This window comes from Oncorhynchus clarkii, chromosome 10 (assembly GCF_045791955.1).
Source record: "Oncorhynchus clarkii lewisi isolate Uvic-CL-2024 chromosome 10, UVic_Ocla_1.0, whole genome shotgun sequence".
Taxonomy (NCBI): Eukaryota; Metazoa; Chordata; class Actinopteri; order Salmoniformes; family Salmonidae; genus Oncorhynchus; species Oncorhynchus clarkii.
The window spans coordinates 19,787,053-19,808,154 of NC_092156.1; positions in this window are offsets into that span (position 1 = coordinate 19,787,053).

Genomic DNA, 21,102 nt, shown 5'->3' on the forward strand with positions numbered 1-21,102 from the left:
TGGGATGGATGCTACCTTGGTCCCTCGCTCCATCGGTTTATACCAGTCCATTTCTTCTGTTGCACATCGTAGTCACGTGAGTGTAACAAACTATTTCTTAGCAATTCTCATCCATTGCATATATCCGACATGACCAATACCTTATTGAAGACATTCCCCGTATAATGTTTTCAGACTGAGGACACTGCGTAGGCGAATAAGCCTGCATAATAAGATTGGCACTTGGATGGTGGGTTCAAAGGATCTCAGCTTTGTTTCCCTCGGCCACCACGGCATAATTGCATACTCATCGCATGGGAAATAATGTACAGTATCGTATTTAAGTGTGTGTGGGGAGACACCGACGCCGCACATGCTCAGTCCGCAGCTCAGCCTGCTGCTCCTCGTAAGCTCCTCCCTGGCGTGCGCGTGAGGAGAGAGGAGACCGAGATCCGCAAGCGGTTCAGAGGGGGGGTGCGTCGCGCAGGCAGGACCGAGGAGGAATCACCACAGCCCCGGCCGGGACTGCCAGACCCGACCCGCTGGATCCCTGGAGGAAAGGAGAGAACACGTCGCCCAAGGGAGAGGAGCTCTGTTCAGGTAACAGTGGAAAACAACACCGCCTCATTCGCATTAGGGACCTCAGGTGCCGCGGTTGTAATCCGCGCAATACGCGTTGACGGCTGTGTGGTGATGAGGAGACTGCGACTGTGGTTGGAAAGAAAATACAGTAGGTTAGGCATGCGAGCAGCTGTCGCGACGTGTGTTGTCCTCAAAGTACGGGATACACGCGAGACATGATCCCATTTACGCCTCGCCGGACCGCATTCAGTTCACTAAGCGTTCCGCTCGAGGGGGCAATTTGACCGGTCGCGTGCTGTGGGCTACCGCGCGCGACGGAAGCAGTGCATGATGTGCTTACCAGCCAGGGTTTGCGCTGCCCACAATAGGCGACAGAATAACAACATATTATCCCATAAAAGAATAGCCTATCCCTGTTGTTGAAGTAGCCTACTGCAACCGTGATTTCTAGCTACAATTTGCCATTGCTGCTGTAAAACCCTATTTTCTTATTTATGCCATCCAGCAGGGTTCGCGCCGGAGTGGCGCTTTATTTGACAATCGAGTTATTTCGGAAGATTGCATTGCTAGCTTGCTACTCCGGAGATGCGAACACCCACGCGCATCCCGTCGTCTCCCTTAGCTACCAGAAGCAGCTGCTCCCAAATTATAAACGTATTGATATAATGTTAATGGTCTACACCGATAATCTCCTACTGTTATTGGCAGATTTATATCAATGGCCAGATCTAATGCAGAACACCAACAGTACTTTGAAAAATAAGAAATATCTACTATAAACCTGACTTTCTGAAATTGTCATATGCTAGCCATTTGTCAAACCATATGTCATCTGACAGGTGTTGAATAACATACAACTAACTCCCTTGCTGATTCTTATATGTAGGTCTATGTGAAACCATATACTGGATGAAAGCACTCTCTCATGTAAGTATCCAATCTTTTCAATAATGCACTCTTTTACTCATGAATCATATAGGCAAGCCTTTTAGTTATAGACAATTATGATGCCTTAGTTACAAGGTAATCCCATGGCTGGTGGTTTAGGAGTGACTGTTGAGGAAACAGAACGTTCAGATAGAAATGTGTTGTGTAGAGCATAAATGATTGTCTTTCAGATAGAAATAGGGAACCATGTCTGCTCGATTCATTATTTTTCTATCTGCAACCTTCAGAGCATTTAACATCACTGAATAAAACCCTGGTGTCAGATGCATGGATTGGCCAGCTAGTGGCTGGCTAAAGGATACTGCAGAGAGGAAGAAAGGATGGCATGATGCTGCTGGCTGGGATAGCCCTCCTCATAACACATTCATGGAGAGGGAGGGGCGAGGGGGAAGGCCCTGCCTGCCTGTGGTGCACCCCTCCACCAGCCAACCAGTGCAGATATCCTCTTAGTTGTTTTATTTCTTTCTCTCTGCGCTACCACAGTCAGGGATGGAAAGAGAGATTCCCCTATTTCTATCTCTCTGTACATTACCCCACCACCAAAGAGAAAGAGGGGGATCTCCCTTCCCATTTCTCTTGCTCTCTCTCGTCCCACCCCTCTGTCTGTCTTTCTCGGTCTTGATGTTCTAGTAGTCTATCAAATTAACCCTTGCAACGAGGAACTATATATGTGCGTTTTTAATTTTCACAGGATTACTGATTTTGTGTATCAGGATTTTATTGTAAAATAGAAATGTTCTGTACATGTCAGTTCATAGTTGTATGTAATATCAAAATTCTGAATGATTCATTTTGACAACTCGAAATATCAAGCGTATGGGACGATCTGCCAGAAGATGATTCTGCGATAATTGGCTTTAAAGTTCAATCTTGTGTTCTCTTTAATTTAACAACATGATTTGGGGTATTTCGACTACTATGGTAGAGCACATGGAACAGAACAAGGCTATGCTAATAACTACATTTAGACAAAAAATGCAGATAGAACCTTATAGTCCCAAGCTCTCTGTCATCACCAACATTTCCAAAACGGAGATAGGACTATACGATTTTTCTTTGCAAAAACAAGATGGTACTTTGAAAATAGTGTTTCTGCATGAAGGTTAAATAAAATAAATAAATTAAGAGTATTATAGTATAGGCCTAGTCCAGTTTGGAGGGATTTAGATGGGGGTTTTTTTCATCTAGTTCTCAAATCAAATTTGATTTGTCACATACACATGGTTAGCAGATGTTAATGCGAGTGTAGCGAAATGCTTGTGCTTCTAGTTCCGACAATGCAATAATAAACAACGAGTAATCTAACCTAACAATTTCACAACAGCTACATTCTACAAACAAGGGTAAAAGGATGAAGAATATGTACATAAAGATATATGAATGAGTGATGGTACAGAACGGCATAGGCAAGATGCAGTAGATGGTATCGAGTTCAGTATATACATATGAGATGAGTAATGTAGGGTATGTAAACATTATATTAAGTGGCATTGTTTAAAGTGGCTAGTGACACATGTATTAATCAAATCAAATGTATTTATATAGCCCTTCTTACATCAGCTGATATCTCAGTGCTCTACAGAAACCCAGCCTAAAACCCAAAACAGCAAGCAATGCAGGTGTAGAAGCACGGTGGCTAGGAAAAACTCCCTAGAAAGGCCAAAACCTAGGAAGAAACCTAGAGAGGAACCAGGCTATGTGGGGTGGCCAGTCCTCTTCTGGCTGTTTTTTAAGTAATTAATTTGCATTTTATTGCATGACATAAGTATTTGATACATCAGAAAAGCAGAACTTAATATTTGGTACAGAAACCTTTGTTTGCAATTACAGAGATCATACGTTTCCTGTAGTTCTTGACCAGGTTTGCACAAGCTGCAGCAGGGATTTTTAACCACTCCTCCATACAGACCTTCTCCAGACCCTTCAGGTTTCGGGGCTGTCGCTGGGCAATACGGACTTTCAGCTCCCTCCAAAGATTTTCTATTGGGTTCAGGTCTGGAGACTGGCTAGGCCACTCCAGGATCTTGAGATGCTTCTTACGGAGCCACTCCTTAGTTGCCCTGGCTGTGTGTTTCGGGTCGTTGTCATGCTGGAAGACCCAGCCACCACCCATCTTCAATGCTCTTACTGAAGGAAGGAGGTTGTTGGCCAAGATCTCGCGATACATGGCCCCATCCATCCTCCCCTCAATACGGTGCAGTTGTCCTGTCCCCTTTGCAGAAAAGCATCCCCAAAGAATGATGTTTCCACCTCCATGCTTCACGGTTGGGATGGTGTTCTTGGGGTTGTACTCATCTTTCTTCTTCCTCCAAACACGGCGAGTGGAGTTTAGACTGGCAGGGTAGCCTAGTGGTTAGAGCGTTGGACTAGTAACCGAAAGGTTGCAAGTTCATATCCCCTAGCTGACAAGGTACAAATCTGTCGTTCTGCCCCTGAACAGGCCGTCATTGAAAATAAGAATTTGTTCTTAACTGACTTGCCTAGTTAAATAAAGGTTAAAAAAAAGACCAAAAAGCTCTATTTTTGTCTCATCAGACCACATGACCCTCTCCCATTCCTCCTCTGGATCATCCAGATGGTCATTGGCAAACTTCAAACTTCCCCCAAGCAGGGGACCTTGCGTGCGTTGCAGGATTTTAATCCATGACGGCGTAGTGTGTTACTAATGGTTTTCTTTGAGACTCTGGCCCCAGCTCTCTTCAGGTCATTGACCAGGTCCTGCTGTGTAGTTCTGGGCTGATCCCTCACCTTCCTCATGATCATTGATGCCCCACAAGGTGAGATCTTGCATGGAGCCCCAGACCGATGGTGATTGGCCATCATCGTGAACATCTTCCATTTTCTAATAATTGCGCCAACAGTTGTTGCCTTCTCACCAAGCTGCTTGCCTATTGTCCTGTAGCCCATCCCAGCCTTGTGCAGGTCTACAATTCTATCCCTGATGTCCTTACACAGCTCTCTGGTCTTGGCCATTGTGGAGAGGTTGGAGTCTGTTTGATTGAGTGTGTGGACAGGTGTCTTTTATACAGGTAACGAGTTCAAACAGGTGCAGTTAATACAGGTAATGAGTGGAGAACAAGCGGGCTTCTTAAAGAAAAACAAACAGTTATGTGAGAGCCGGAATTCTTACTGGTTGGTAGGTGATCAAATACTTATGTCATGCAATAAAATGCAAATGAATTACTTAAAAATCATACAATGTGATTTTCTGGATTTTTGTTTTAGATTCCGTCTCTCACAGTTGAAGTGTACCTATGATAAAAAAAATGACAGACCTCTACATGCTTTGTAAGTAGGAAACACTGCCGATTTTGCAGGTTATCAAATATTTGTTCTCCCCACTGTACATATGAGATGAGTAATGTAGGGTATGTAAACATTATATTAAGTGGCATTGTTTAAAGTGGCTAGTGATACATTTTTTACATGTATGGCAGCAGCCACTCAATGTTAGTGGTGGCTGTTTTAACAGTCTGATGGCCTTGAGATAGAAGCTGTTTTTTAGTCTCTCGGTCCCTGCTTTGATGCACCTGTACTGACCTCGCATTCTGGATGATAGCGGGGTGAACAGGCAGTTCGGGTGGTTGTTGTCCTTGATGATCTTTATGGCCTTCCTGTGACATCGGGTGGTGTAGGTGTCCTGGAGGGCAGGTAGTTTTCCCCCGGTGATGCGTTGTGCAGACCTCACTACCCTCTGGAGAGCCTTATGGTTGTGAGCGGAGCAGTTGCCGTACCAGGCGGTGATACAGCCCGACAGGATGCTCTCAATTGTGCATCTGTAAAAGTTTGTGAGTGCTTTTGGTGACATGCCAAATTTCTTCAGCCTCCTGAGGTTGAAGAGGCGCTGCTGCTGTACCTTCTTCACCACACTGTCTGTGTGGGTGGACCAATTCAGTTTGTCCGTGATGTGTACGGCGAGGAACTTAAAACTTAGTGCCCTCTCCACTACTGTCCCGTCAATGTAGATCGGAGGGTGCTCCCTTTGCTGTTTCCTGAAGTCCACGATCATCTCCTTTGTTTTGTTGACTTTGAGTGTGAGGTTATTTTCCTGACACCACACTCCGAGGACCCTCACCTCCTCCCTGTAAGCCATCTCGTCGTTGTTGGTAATCAAGCCTACCACTGTGGTGTCGTCTGCAAACTTGATGAATGAGTTGGAGGCGTGCATGGCCACGCAGTCGTGGGTGAACAGGGAGTACAGGAGAGGGCTCAGAACGCACCCTTGTGGGGCCCCAGTGTTGAGGATCAGCGCGGTGTAGATGTTGTTACCTACCCTCACCACCTGGGGGCGGCCCGTCAGGAAGTCCAGGACCCAGTTGCACAGGGCGGGGGGTCTCGAGCTTGATGACGAGTTTGGAAGATACTATGGTGTTAAATGCTGAGCTGTAGTCGATGAACAGCATTCTCACATAGGTATTCCTCTTGTCCAGATGGGTTAGGGCAGTGTGCAGTGTGGTTGCGATTGCGTCGTCTGTGGACCTATTGAGGCGGTAAGCAAATTGGAGTGGGTCTAGGGTGTCAGGTAGGGTGGAGGTGATATGGTCCTTGACTAGTCTCTCAAAGCACTTTATGACGACGGAAGTGAGTGCTTCGGGGCGATAGTCGTTTAGCTCAGTTACCTTAGCTTTCTTGGGAACAGGAACAATGGTGGCCCTCTTGAAGCATGTGGGAACAGCAGACTGGGATAAGAATTGATTTAATATGTCCGTAATCACACCAGCCATCTGGTCTGCGCATGCTCTGAGGACGTGGCTGGGGATGCCGTCTGGGCCTGCAGCCTTCCAAGGGTTAACACGTTTAAATGTTTTACTTACGTTGGCTGCAGTGAAGAAGAGTCCGCAGGTTTTGGTAGCGGGCCGTGTCAGTGGCACTGTATTGTCCTCAAAGCGAGCAAAGAAGTTGTTTAGTCTGTCTGGGAGCAAGACATCCTGGTCCGCAACGGGGCTGGTTTTCTTTTTGTAATCTGTGATTGACTGTAGACCCTGCCACATACCTCTCGTGCCTGAGCTGTTGAATTGTGACTCTACTTTGTCTCTATAATGACGCTTAGCTTGTTTGATTGCCTTGCGGAGGGAATAGCTACACTGTTTGTATTTGGTCATGTTTCCGGTCACCTTGCCCTGGTTAAAAGCAGTGGTTCGTGCTTTCAGTTTCGAGCGAATGCTGCCATCAATCCACGGTTTCTGGTTGGGGAATGTTTTAATAGTTGCTGTGGGTACGACATCGCCAATGCACTTGCTAATGAACTCGCTCACCGAATCAGCGTATTCGTCAATGTTGTTGTTTGACGCAATGAAGCGTGGAATCAGGTTGGTCGGACCAGTGTTGAACAGACCTGAGAGCGGGAGATTCCTGTTTTAGTTTCTGTCTATAGGCTGGAAGCAACAAAATGGAGTTGTGGTCAGCTTTTCCGAAAGGAGGGCGGGGGAGGGCCTTATATGCGTCGCGGAAGTTAGAATAACAATGATCCAGGGTTTTACCAGCCCTGGTAGCACAATCAATATGCTGATAGAATTTAGGGAGTCTTGTTTTCAGATTAGCCTTGTTAACATCTTCAGCTACAATGGAGCAGTTCTAAATCTGTTCTAAAGTTGTTAAAATCAAAGATTATTTGTCACATGCGCCATACACAACAGGTTACCTTACAGTGAAATGCTTAATTACAAGCCCTTAAAACCTCTATAGTTGAGCTAATGTAGGCTAATGTGATTAGCATGAGGTTGTAAGAAACCCCAAAAAATCCCAGGACATAGACATATCTGATATGGGCAGAAAGCTTAAATTCTTGTTAGTCTAACTGCACTGTTCAATTTACAGTAGGTATTACAGTGAAATAATACCAATCTATTGTTTGAGGAGAGTGCACTTATCAACTTGAAAATGTATGAATAAACCAATTAGGCACATTTGGGCAGTCTTGATACAACAGTTTAAAAATACATACAATGGTTCATTGGATCAGTCTAAAACTGTGCACATTCACTGCTGCCATCTAGTGACCAAAGTCTACACTGCGCCTGAGCTGGAATAATACATTAGGGCCTTTCTCTTGCCTTTAAAAGATGAAGGTACAATTATTTTTTTAAACACATGTTTTTCTCTTAGTATCTTTTTACCAGATCTAATGTGTTATTCTCCTACATTAATTTCACATTTCCACACACTTCAAAGTGTTTCCTTTCAAATGATATCAAGAACATGCATATCCTTGCTTCAGGTCCTGAGCTACAGGCATTTAGATTTGGGTGTCATTTAAGCTGAAACTTAAGCTGAAAAATAAACTGTATTCTGGGTAGCCATTTGATTAGCTGTTCAGAAGTCTTATGGCTTGGGGGTAGAAGCTGTAACCTCTCTGGGATATGTGGGACGCTAGCGTCCCACCTGGCCAAAAGCCAGGGAAAATGCAGAGCGCCAAATTCAAATAAATTACTATAAAAATCAAACTTTCATTAAATCACACATGCAAGATAGCAAATTAATGCTACACTTGTTGTGAATCCAGCCCAACATGTCAGATTTCAAAAAGGCTTTTCGGCGAAAGCAAACAATGCTATTATCTGAGGATAGCACCTACGTAAACAAAGAGAGAAACCAGATTTCAACCGTGCAGGTGCGACACAAAACGCAGAAATAAAAATATAATTCATGCCTTACCTTTGACGAGCTTGTCTTGTTGGCACTCCAATATGTCCCATAAACATCACAAATGGTCATTTTGTTCGATTCATTCCATCGGTATATATCTAAAATGTCAATTTATTTGGCGTGTTTGATCCAGAAAAACACTGGTTCCAACTTGCGCAACATGACTACAAAATATCTCAAAAGTTACCTGTAAACTTTGCCAAAACATTTCAAACTACTTTTGTAATACAACTTTAGGTATTTTTTAACGTAAATAATCGATACAATTGAAGACGGGATGATCTGTGTTCAATACAGGAGGAAAACAAACTGTAGCTAGCTTTCTGGTCACGCGCCTCTATCTAACAGTACACTTCAAGTGACCCTCGATCAAGATGGCCATACTTCTTCATTACACAAAGGAAAAACCTCAACCAATTTCTATAGACTGTCGACATCCAGTGGAAGCGATAGGAACTGCAAGAAGGTCCCAATGAAAACCAATTGAAAAGAGAGTGACCTCAAAAACAAAATCTGAATGGTTTGTCCTCTGGGTTTCGCCTGCTAAATAAGTTCTGTTATACTCACAGACATGATTCAAACAGTTTTAGAAACTTCAGTGTTTTCTATCCAAATCTACTAATAATATGCATATCTTATCTTCTGGGGATGAGTAGCAGGCAGTTGATTTTGGGCATGCATTTCATCCGGACGTGAAAACACTGCCCCGTCACCAAGAAGTTAAGAAACCATTTGGACCTAGACTGGACCTAGACTTGGCACTCCTGTACCACCTGCCGTGTGGTAGCAGAGAGAACAGACCTATGACTAGGGTGGCTGGAGTCTTTGACAATATTTAGGGCCTTCCTCTGACACCGCCTGGTATAGAGGTCCTGGATAGCAGGAAGCTTGGCCCGAGTGATGTACTGGGCCATACACATTACTCTCTAATGCCTTGTGGTCAGAGGCCGAACAGTTGCCATATCAAGCAGGGATGCAACCAGTCCGGATGCTCTCGATAGTGCAGCTGTAGAACTTTTTGAGGATCTGAGGACCCATGCCAAATCTTTTCAGTCTCCTGAGGGGGAATAGGTTTTGTCGTGCCCTCTCCACGACTGTCTTGGTGTGTTTGAACTATGATAGTTTTTTGGTGTTGTGGACACCAAGAGCTTGAAGCTCTCAACCTGCTCCACTGCAGCCCCATTAATATTGGGGGCATGCTCATTCCTCCTTTTCCTGTTGTCCACAATCATCTCCTTTGTCTTGCTCACTTTGAGAGGTTGTTATCCTGGCACCACACAGCCAGGTCTCTGACCTGCTCCCTATAGGCTGTCTCATACTTGTCGGTGATCAGTCCTACCACTGTTGTATCGTCTGCAAACTTAATGATTGGTGTTGGAGTCGTGCCTGGCCATGCAGTCATGAGTGAACAAGGAGTACAGGAGGGGACTGAGTACACACCCCTTAGGGGCCCCCGTGTTGAGGATCAGTGTGGCGAATGTGTTGTTACCTACCCTTACCACCTGGGGGTGGTCTGTCAAGAAGTCCAGAATCCAGTTACAGAGGGAGGTGTTTAGTCCCAGGTTCCTTAGCTTAGTGATGAGCTTTGAGGGCACTATGGTGTTGAATGCTGAGCTGTAGTCAATGAATAGCATTCTCATGTAGGTGTTACTTTTGTCCAGGTGGGAAAGGGCAGTGTGGAGTGCAATAGAGATTGCATGATCTGTTGGGGCGGTATGCAAATTGGAGTGGGTATAGGGTTTCTGAGATAATGGTGTTGATGTGCGCCATGAGCAGCCTTTCAAAGCACTTCACGGCTACAGACGTGAGTGCTTTGGGTCGATAGTGATTTAGGTAGGTTACCTTAGTGTTCTTGGGACTATGGTGGTCTGCTTGAAACATGTTGGTATTACAGACTCAGACAGGGACAGGTTGAAAATGTCAGTGAAGGCACTTGCCCGTTTGTCAGCGCATGCTCGGAGTGCACGTCCTGGTAATCCGTCTGGCCCTGCGGCCTTGTGAATGTTGACCTGTTTAAAGGTCTTACTCACATCGGCTAAAGAGAGTGGGATCACAGTTGTCCGGAACAGCTGATGCTCTCATGCATGCGTCTGTGTTGCTTACCTCGTGCGAGCATAGAAGTAATTTAGCTCTGGAAGTCTCGTGTCACTGGGCAGCTCGCACCTGTGCCTCCCTTTTGTAGTCTGTAATAGTTTGCAAGCCCTGCCACATCCGACGAGCGTCGGAGCCGGTATTAACGCTTTGCTTGTTTGATGGTTCGTCGGAGGGCATAGCAGGATTTCTTATAAGCATCTCGCTCCTTGAAAGCGGCAGCTCTACCCTTTAGCTCAGTGTGGCCTACCTGTAATCCATGGATTCTGGTTCGGGTATGTACGTACAGTCACTGTGGGGACGATGTCCTTGATGCACTTATTGATGAAGCCAGTAAATGATGTGGTATACTCCTCAATGTCATCAGAAGAATCCTGAAACATATTCCATTCTGTGCTAGCAAAACAGTCCTTTAGCTTAGCATCTGCGTCATCTGACCACTTATTTATTGACCGAGTCACTGGTGCTTCCTGCTTTAGTTTTAGCTTGTAAGCACGAATCAGGAGGATAGAATTATGGTCAGATTTGCCAAATGGAGGGCGAGGGAGAGCTTTGTATGCGTCACTGTGTCTGATCTTGAGTTTATTTTCTCCTCTGGTTGCACATTTAACATGCTGATAAATCTGTTTTACCAAATTTCTAAGTTTCCCTGCATTAAAGTCCCTGGCCACTAGGAGCGTCACCTCAGGATCAGTGTTTTCCTGTTTGCTTATGGCTTTACACAGCTCATTGAGTGTGGTTTTAGTGCCAGCATCAATTTGTGGGAGTAAATAGACAGCTACGGAAAATAGTGTGGTCTACAGCTTATCATGAGATACTCTACCTCAGGCGAGGAAAACCTCGAGACTTCCTTAATACTAGATTTCGTGCACCAGCTGTGGCTTACAAATATACACAGACCGCCAACCCTTGTCTTAATGGAGGTGGCTGTTCTATCTTGCCGATGCAGCGTAGACCCCGCCAGCTGAATGTTATTAATTTCGTCGGTCAGCCACGACTCATGAAACATAAGTTATTGCAGTTTTTAATGTCCCTTTGGTAGGATATTTGCGATCGTAGCTCGTCTATTTTGATATTCAATGATTGTACGTTGGCTAATAGGACTTATGGTAGACGCAGATTACCCACTCGCCGTTGGATCCTTACAAGGAACCCTGACCTACGTCCCCGATATCTCCGTCTCTTTGATGGGGATGTAGGCCTTGTCATGTGTCTGAAGTAAATCCTTTGTGTCCGACTCGTTAAAGAAAAAAATCTTTGTCCAGTATGAGGTGAGTAATTGCTGTCCTGATATCTAGAAGCCCGTTTTGGTCGTACGAGACGGTGGCAGAAACATTACGTACAAAATAAGTTACAAATAACGCAAAAAACACACAATTGGCTGCAGTTTTACGGTCTCCTAAGCATTTCCTCCAGTGCCATTGGAATGTTTTGACAATGTTGAAACTGGTGATGTATGTTGTGGGACAGAAAATGGGCTTGTGGGCTAGCAGACTAAAGAGGTTCATTGTAGCTCGGCTAGGTAAGGGACTTCGCTGCATGGTCTGTGTATCTTTATTACAAGGTTCTGTAATATTACTGCAAACTAGTAACTTTCATATTTTTAACTAATTTCTTTCTCATAATAGTCTCGCCATGAAGGTGATCATCACTGAGGGGAGAGGATGTAGTAAGCATGGTACTGTCTGACTGTACTGCTGGTATGCATCTTATTTGAGCCAACAGTGAGATGGATTGGAATAATAATGCAGGTAGAGTAGCTTCCAGTCTTTACCAAAATATTACAGGTGATATGTTGTGGTGTTGGAGACTGTCTTGCTCTTGAAGTAAGCTTAGATGTGGAGAGGGAGGAGTGTGAAGGAGAAAGGGATTTTCACTCTATAGCTGAATGTTCCAATATCCTCTTGTATATGTATTCTAAGAGCTCAGTGGGTCTGGGCAACTTAACCTTGCTCCTCCACAGTCTAAAGACTTGATTCGAAACAACCCCTGCTGAATGTTGACCAAAATCTTCCCAAGGCTGATTCATTATGTTTACTGGTCATTGCGGTGTAAGACGTGTCTTTATCGAACTCTGCAGCAGTGGTAGACGCTAATAGAAACCGATCAGATCATTTTCTTAGGATCTTACACATGTTGAACAGCTTTGATTTGAAACTCATGACTAGAGAGTTTTTGAAGGCTCTTGTTTGAGAGACTATGTGAAGATACAATGAAAAACGTGTGGACATGCAAGCATGTCTTCACATGGTGATGGGAGCCCTGATAAGGAAATATCTTTCAGCTGAGAAAGAATGCCACCTACAAAACTGGCTGACCTCAACGAATATATCAGATCTTCTCCTTCCAGCTGTGGAGGAGCAAGGTTCATTTGACATCTCACCTCACATGAGATCTGGATCATTGAATTACTTCTCAGTTCCTAGTGATCTTAAGAGCATCCCCTCTTTTAGCCCAGAGAAGTTGGATTTGTTGCTGACACCCCTTCATAGAGTTTCTTCATCACTGGAACTTGGCAAGTGAAGTTCACTGGATGGTGTCGGAACTAGATGCCTGCATACAATCATTAGCTTGTGCACTAGTTACGTTACTGATGGACTTGACCAGGAATCCACTCGCTGTTTGTGTGGCATTTCTCTTGATGTCTTCACAAGATATTGTTTTAATAGACAGACTGGTCAAAGATACTTTGGCCTTACTGCTGATAATGTCACTGGGACTTCGAGCTGACAACCATGACTTTACTTGGTGATGGGACTCTGGAGAAATTAGTCTCTAAAATATTGTCTGCTCTCATGTTTACTTATCAGGGCCTCAAGATCTTCAACCATGCGATATCCATCCCAAAAATGATCATCTCAGTGAACGGTTGAGTTTCTAATTATAGTAATTTCAGCAAAATAACTGATTGCTGTTCTATTATGCACCTGAATTTTTCCTTTTTTTGTACGATTTTCTTATAACATTTGAGTTTACAATACAACACATACGAACGACAATATCACACAAAGGTCAATTACATTACATCTGCCCAGACCCACATGTGCACACCCCCATCTCCAGTGCACGCATCACTCTCTGCCACGTGGCCTCAAACTGCACCATTTTGTTTCTCTCCGCATTTAGATAATAATACATTTGTCCTTTCCATTGTGTTAATGACAGAGGATTGGTTGATTTAAAAAAAATATATAATAATTCTCCAGTTTTTATGTATATGTTTTTCCAAGATGATTGATGGGAAAAGTATCATCCAACCAATTGGGTATTTAACTGCACCCTCGTATGCCATGTCTTGAAATATGCAGACAGATGGATTCAAAGTAAATTGACATTGTATTACTTCTCACACCCAACTTTTTAACTCCATCCATAACTTTTGGACTATATAACATTCTCAGAAGGCATGGATTATTGAGTCATTGTTAGTTTTACACTTAAGATATGACTCTGCCGTTGTGCTGTAGAATTTGTGAATTTTGTCTCTTGTCTAATACATTCTATACGTGAGCTTATACTGGGTTAAGCATATATATTTTACTGTAATTTAGTTATGTTCCAACATTCCCTCAGTCTTGTGCCAATATCCATTATTGTTAAGTCTTGGTTCTAATAGTAGTCAGTTGGATAAACTATCTGCAAGGTTTCTTATAGCTTACCTATCATGTGAATATAATTTTCTGGTTGACATAGGATTCCCTCAAGATTGCTGTGATGTTCAAAGATTTCAAATCAAAATTGTGATATATAACTTTTAAGTTGCTTGTATTTTAAAATATCTGCATTGGTCAATCCAAAATAGCTTTTTAATGCTTTCATGGAAATAAGTATTTCCTATTACCAAGTAATTTACCCTTTTTATGCCTTTAGTTTTCCATGTGACCAATTTATTGATGAATTCTGAAAAGCTATCCAAGGATTGTTCCATAGGGGTTTTTAGGGAGTGATATTGGTTATTGTAGAATACGTCAAATGTTCCATGTTATAGTGTTCTTAACTTTGAAGTTGATAATGTTCTTAGCTTTATCCTTTGAAAAGATTCTGAGAATGAGCGTAAGCGTTTTCAATATGTACCCATTGTTCCTCTTTAGTGCATGTAACAATATGTCTCAAGTAAAAGCCTTGGATGGCGAATCAATACAATTGCAAGTCTGGAAGGTTAAAACCAACCTCAGACATAGGAAGATGTAAAACTTTATTTTTTGTTCGATGAGTTTTATTTGCCCATATAAAGTCTTATGACCGTGTATACTTATTTTAAAGAAAGTTTTTGGTGGGGTAATTGGTCTTACCTAGAATAATTATAGAAACTTTGGGAGCCATGCCATTCTTAAGAGATGCGTTCTACCTGTTAGATTTATGGGAAGATTTGTTCCATCGGTCTGCTGTCACATTGTTGAGTAATGGGATTGCTGTAGATCAAGGAGTATTCTCTTATTCTTATTGACATTATTTTGTTTTTTTCTCACGTTAATTTTATATCCTGAGATTTTAGAGTATTCTGAAAATATTTTTAGTTGTAGTGCATTGAGGTTTCAATATTGGTCAGGTATATCAAGAGATTGTCTGCAAATAAGTTTACTTTATGTTCATCCATACTGATACCTGTTTATATTTGGATCCTGTCTAATTCTTTCTGCAAGCGCTTCAATTTCACCTGAACATTTTCCACTGATGTTTATAGAAAACGTGTTGATTAATTCATTATTAAGAAATTATTAAGATGTGATGTTTAATGCAATTACAAGGTAAAATAACTTGAATGCTTCAGATGACGAGGTCACTCAGAACACAGACAGGCAGATGTGGAGACTGGGAGAAGTTCCTATAGGATCAGAAGAGAAAGATCTGAGCATTCATAATAGCAGGATCTAACCATATTTTCTAGTCTCATTTAAGAAGTGAATAAATATCCACAAGTAATTGGGGATTCAAATGGATTTGTTAAGGTGACTAGATCTCTAATTCACACACACACAACTAGAACATATTTCCAGAAGTAAATGTGTGTGTGTGCTTGTTTAGTTGTCTAAAAGTATTTTATGCTAGTGGAAGAAGTAAGCACATTAATGACTTGCTCCATTAGAAGTGTCTGCCAGAAGGCTATCCAGTAAAACAAACACTTATTACAAAGTAAAGATAATGATAATTATATGAATATTGTTGAATAGAAACATGTTTAGTATGCCTAACATTAGCCTATAGACCTGTTATTCAGATTCATCAACTTCTCTCCAATCACTTACATTTAGGCTTTAGGCCTATTAGCTGTTGATTGCAGCTGAACCATATAGATGACCGTGTAAGTTATTGAACCTTATCTCCGAGCTCCAGCCATCTACCCATTTGTGCTTGTGTAGTGTGGGAGAGAGTAGGCGTGTGCCAGCATGGGGGGTTTTCCGCTGCAGTCACGATCGAGACTCCTCTGCACCATCTGTGTCACATTCGGCCTCCAACTGCAACCTCATCATTTCCACAGGTATTCAGCTGATAAATGTAATCAGTGAGTCTGAATTGAATCAGTTGCCTTCATCAATATTAGGGGTAGGCTATCTATTTCATTATGACAATATCAAATGTAGGTTTATCCATCAGTGAATAGGCTATTGATGGCAGATGTTGGTGATGGTCTCTATGGTGATGGTCTCTATGGTGATGGTCTCTATGTGAAGTAGATTTTTAGCAGATGTGAACACCTCTAAAAAGCTAAATTAATAAATAAATAAAATTGTGAGTAAACATAGACAATTGTTTTCCAAAGGTCTGTATACTGTAGGTCAGGATCCATATTTATCAAGCATCTCAGAGTAGGAGTGCTGACCTAGGATCAGGTTCCCCCTGTGCATGTAGTTTTTATTATTGTGATATAAAAGCCAAAACTGACCCTGAATCAGCACTCCTACTCTGAGACGCTTGATGCACATGGCTATTGGAAAGGTTCACAGCTCTGAGGGCATAAGCCCTATGAGTCTGAAGGCTGTGGGTGCATCCCAAATGTCTCCCTATTCCCGATATAGTGTACCTTTTATTGACCAGAGCCCATAGGGACTCTATAGAGAATAGGGTGCTGCTTAAGATGCACACTGAGTCCATAATTGTCCATTCATATTATGAATAAATGGAGGGAAGCAGAGTGTGGGTACGAATCATTCACTGGTTTAACGGTCAGATCTAGAAGTTGGGAGCTTTGATTGACAGCTCAGGTGTTGTGCAGCTTATTCAGGTGTTGTACAGCTTGTTTTTCATAATTTTTGCAAATGTATTAAATGATATACATGAATATCTAGTTGACATAAGCATTCACACCCCTGAGTCAATACTTTGTAGAAGCACCATTGGCAGCAATTACAGCTGTGAGTCTTTCTGGGTAAGTCTCTAGGAGATTTGTATCAAGGATCTGCTGCCAAGGCAGCAGCTACTCTTCCTGGGGTCCAGAAACATTAAGGCAGTTACAGAGAATTCAGAAAGTATTCAGACCCCTTGACTTTTTCCACATTATGTTATATTACATGCTTATTGTAAAATGTATTATTGTTTTTTTCCCCTCGCCAATCTATACACAACACACCATAATGACAAAGTAAATGCCAAGAGTGTGCAAAGCTGTCATGCAGGCAAAGGGTGGCTATTTGAAGAATCTCAAATATAAAATAGATTTAGATTGGTTTAACTTTTTTTTGTTACTACATGATTCCATATGTGTTATTTCATAGTGTTGATGTCTTGACTATTATTCTATAATGTAGAAAATAGAAAAAAGTAAAGAACAACCCTTGAATGAGTAGGTGTTCTAAAACTTTTTACCGGTAGTGTGTATAAAATATTACATGACATTACATTTCATAACATTTTACCAAATGCATTTTGTGTGTTCCCTCAGGCCACTACACCACTATCACATATTTACAATACAACATCCATGTGTGTGTGTTGAATGCGTGTCTTATCGCGTCTGTGCCTGTGTGTGTGTCTCTTCACAGTCTCCGCTGTTCCATAAGGTTTTTCATATCTAATTTTACTGCTGACATCAGTTGTGGGGTAGAGTTCCATGTAGTCATGGCTCTATGTAGTACTGTGCACCTCCCATAGTCTGTTCTGGACTTGGGGACTGTGAAGACCTCTTGTGGCATGTCTTGTGGGGTATGCATGGGTCTCCAAACTGTGTGCTGGTAGTTTAAATGGACACCTTGGTGCATTCAGCATTTCAACACTTCTTACAAAAACAAGTAGTGATGAAGTCAATCTCTCCTCCACTTTGAGCCATGAGAGATTTACATGCATATTATTGTTAGTTCTCCGTGTACATTTAAGGGCCAGAACAGTAGTCCAGGTGCGACAAAACTAGAGCCTGCCTAGTTGATATTGTTGTTAAAAAGACAGAGCAGCGCTTTTTTATGGATAGGCTTCTCCCAATTTTACCTACTGTTGTATCAACATGTTTTGACCATGACTGTTTACAATCCATGGTTACTCCAAGCAGTTTAGTCACCTCAACTCAATTTCCACATTATTTATTACAAGATTTAGTTGATGTTTAGAGTTTAGTGAATTATTTGTCCCAAATACAATGCTTTTAGTTTTTTAAATATTTAGGACTGACTTATTCCTTCCCTGCCATCCATTTTGAAACTAACTACAGCTTTTTGTTAAGTGTTGCAGTCATTTCAATCGCTGTAGTAGCTGACATGTATATCTGTAGACACACTTGCTTTACTCAAGGCCAGTGGCATGTCATTAGTAAAGATAGAAAAAGTAAGGGGTCTAGACCTGATTCTACCTGTATTATGTTGGAGAGGCTTCCATTAAAAAACACCCTCTGTGTTCTGTTAGACAGGTAACTCTTTATCCACAATATAGCATGGGGTGTAAAGTCATAAGGAATCCGTTTTTCCATCAGCAGATTGATCTAAAATGTCAAAAGTCACACTGAAGTCTAATAAAAAAAACAGCCCCCACAAGCCCCTTGTTTGCTCACCTGGATTGCACAACAATTTGCCCATTTATTCTTTTAAAAAATCTTTAAGCTCTGTCAAATTGGTTGTTGATCATTGCTAGACAACCATTTTTCAGGTCTTGCAACACATTTTCAAGTAGATTTAAGCCAAATGTTTAACTCAACCATTCATGAACATTCACTGTCTTCTTGGTAAGCAAGTGTAGATTTGACCTTTTTAAGGTTGTTATCCTGCTGAAAGGTGAATTCATCTCCTAGCGTTTGGAGAAAAGCAGACTGAACCAGGTTTTCCTCTAGGATATTGCATGTGATTAGCTCAATTTCGTTTATTTTTTTGTCCAGAAAAATTTCCCGGTCCTTAACAATTACAGCATAACAATAACATGATGCAGCCACCACCATGCTTGCGAATATGGAGAGTGGTACTCGGTAGTGTTGAGGCAAATCCAATACAACAATTTCTATTCAGGAAAAAAGGTTAATTGCTTTGCCACATTTTTTGCAGTATTTCTTTAGTGCCTTGTTACAAACAGGATGGATGTTTTTGAAATATTTGTATTCTGTACAGGCTTCCTTCTTTTCACTGTCAGTTAGGTTAGTATTGTGGAGTAACTACTATGTTGTTGGTCCGTCCTCAGTTTTCTCCTATCACAGCCATTAAACTCTGTAACTGTTTTAAAGTCACCATTGGCCTCATGGTGAAATCCTTGAGCGGTCCCCCTCTCTCCGGCAACTGAGTTAGGAAGGACGCCTGTATCTTTGTAGTGATTTGTTATATTGATACACCATCCAAAGTGTAATGAATAACTTCTCCATGCTCAAAGGAGTATTCAATGTATGCTTTTTTTACCCATCTACTTAAAGGTGCCTTTCTTTGAGGCGTTGGAAAACCTCCCTGGTCTTTGTGGTTGAATCTGTGTTTGAAATTCACTGCTCGACTGAGGGATCTTACAGATAATTGTACGTGTGGGGTACAGAGATGAAGTATTCATTCAAAAAACATGTTAAACACAATTATTGCACACAGAGTGAATCTATGCAGTTTATAGTGAACAAAAATATAAACTCAACATTTAAAGTGCTGGTGCCATATTTCATAAAATAAAAGATCCCTGTAATGGTCCATACGCACAAAAAGCTAATTTCTCTCATTTTGTGCACACATTTGTTTACCTCCCTGTTAGTGATTATTTATCCTTTGCCAGGATTTTTCTCCTTTGCCAAGATAACATTTTTTTTAAAATGGAACCTTTAACTGGGCAAGTCAGTTAAGAACGAATGCTTATTTACAATGACGGCCTACCGGGGAAAATTGGGGAAAATTACAGATTTTTACCTTGTCAGCTCAGGGATTCGATTTAGCAACCTTTGGGTTACTGGCCCAACGCTCTAAACACTAGGCTACCTGCCACCCCAAAATAATGCCGCCAAGATAATCCATCCACCTGACAGGTGTGGCATATCAAGAAGTTGATTAAACAGCATGATCATTACAAAGGTGCACCTTGTGTTGGTGACAATAAAAGGCCACTAAAAATGCCACAGAGGTCTCAAGTTTTAATGGAGCATGCAATTGGCATGCTGACTGCAGGAATGTCCGCCAGAGCTGTTGCAAGATAATTTAATGTTAATTTCTCTACCATAAGCCGCCCCCAACGTCGTATTAGACAATTTGGCAGTACGTCCAACCGGCCTCACAACCGCAGAACACTTGAAACCTCTGTGGGGGTAATTCTAACCAAAAGGAGAGAGGCTGTATTCTTCAAAACAACTTTATTAAAATATTTGCAAAAATGGAGCAGTTAACTATGCACTTCAACAGTTGTGCAGTTTAAGGCCCAACGAACAGTGTCGACTCTCAACTTTTATAGAGAAGTACATCCTTTTTGTATACATGGCAGTCAGCAGATAGTGTGTAAAAGACAATTAGTTGTCTGTGCAGATTTAAGATGGCTTGAGGGTTCAACCGTTAAACTGCATTCAACTGCATTCATTCACAACTGCATTCAACAGTAAACACTATAATATGCTTCTTTCTGCAAGTTTCCATATGTGTGACTTCCTGTATGTAGTAAACCCATGGGATGTCACATGCTACGGTCGCATCCAAACGGATCTTGGCTATATACCCAGTCTTATGACTAAGTCACACAAAGACAAGTTTGTGTCAGTGTAACGGATGTGAAACGGCTAGCTTAGTTAGCGGTGCGTGCTAAATAGCGTTTCAATCGGTGACGTCACTTGCTCTGAGACCTTGAAGTAGTAGTTCCCCTTGCTCTGCAAGGGCCGCGGCTTTTGTGGAGCGATGGGTAACTATGCTTCGAGGGTGACTGTTGTTGATGTGTGCAGAGGGTCCCTGGTTCGCGCCCGGGTATGGGCGAGGGGACGGTCTAAAGTTATACTGTTACACCAGGTTGGAAAAAACATTAGCATATAACAAGACACTGTTCTTTAAGCAGTAAAACACAGGATAGCATGACTAATTGTGTAATTTTCCACGCCACCTCGCAAGCCCAGGACTTCCACACCCGGCTTCTTCACCTGCAGGATCATCTGAGACCAGCCACCCAGACAGCTGATGAAACTCAGGAGTATTTCTATCTGTAATCAAGCCCTTTTGTGGGAAAAACCTAATTTTGATTGGCTGGGCCTGGATCCCCAGTGAGTGGGCCTCTCTCCCAAGTGGGTGGGCAAACCCATGGTCCACCCATGGCTGCACCCCTGCCAGGTCATGTGAAATCCATAGATTAGGGCCTAATGAATTTATTTGAGTTTAATGATTTCCTAAAATGAACTGTAATTCAGTAAAATCTTTGAAATGGTTGCTTATTGCGTTTATATTTTTGTTCAGTATATTATGTGACATGTTAAGCAAATGTTTACTCTATAGGCAGACGTGTGTA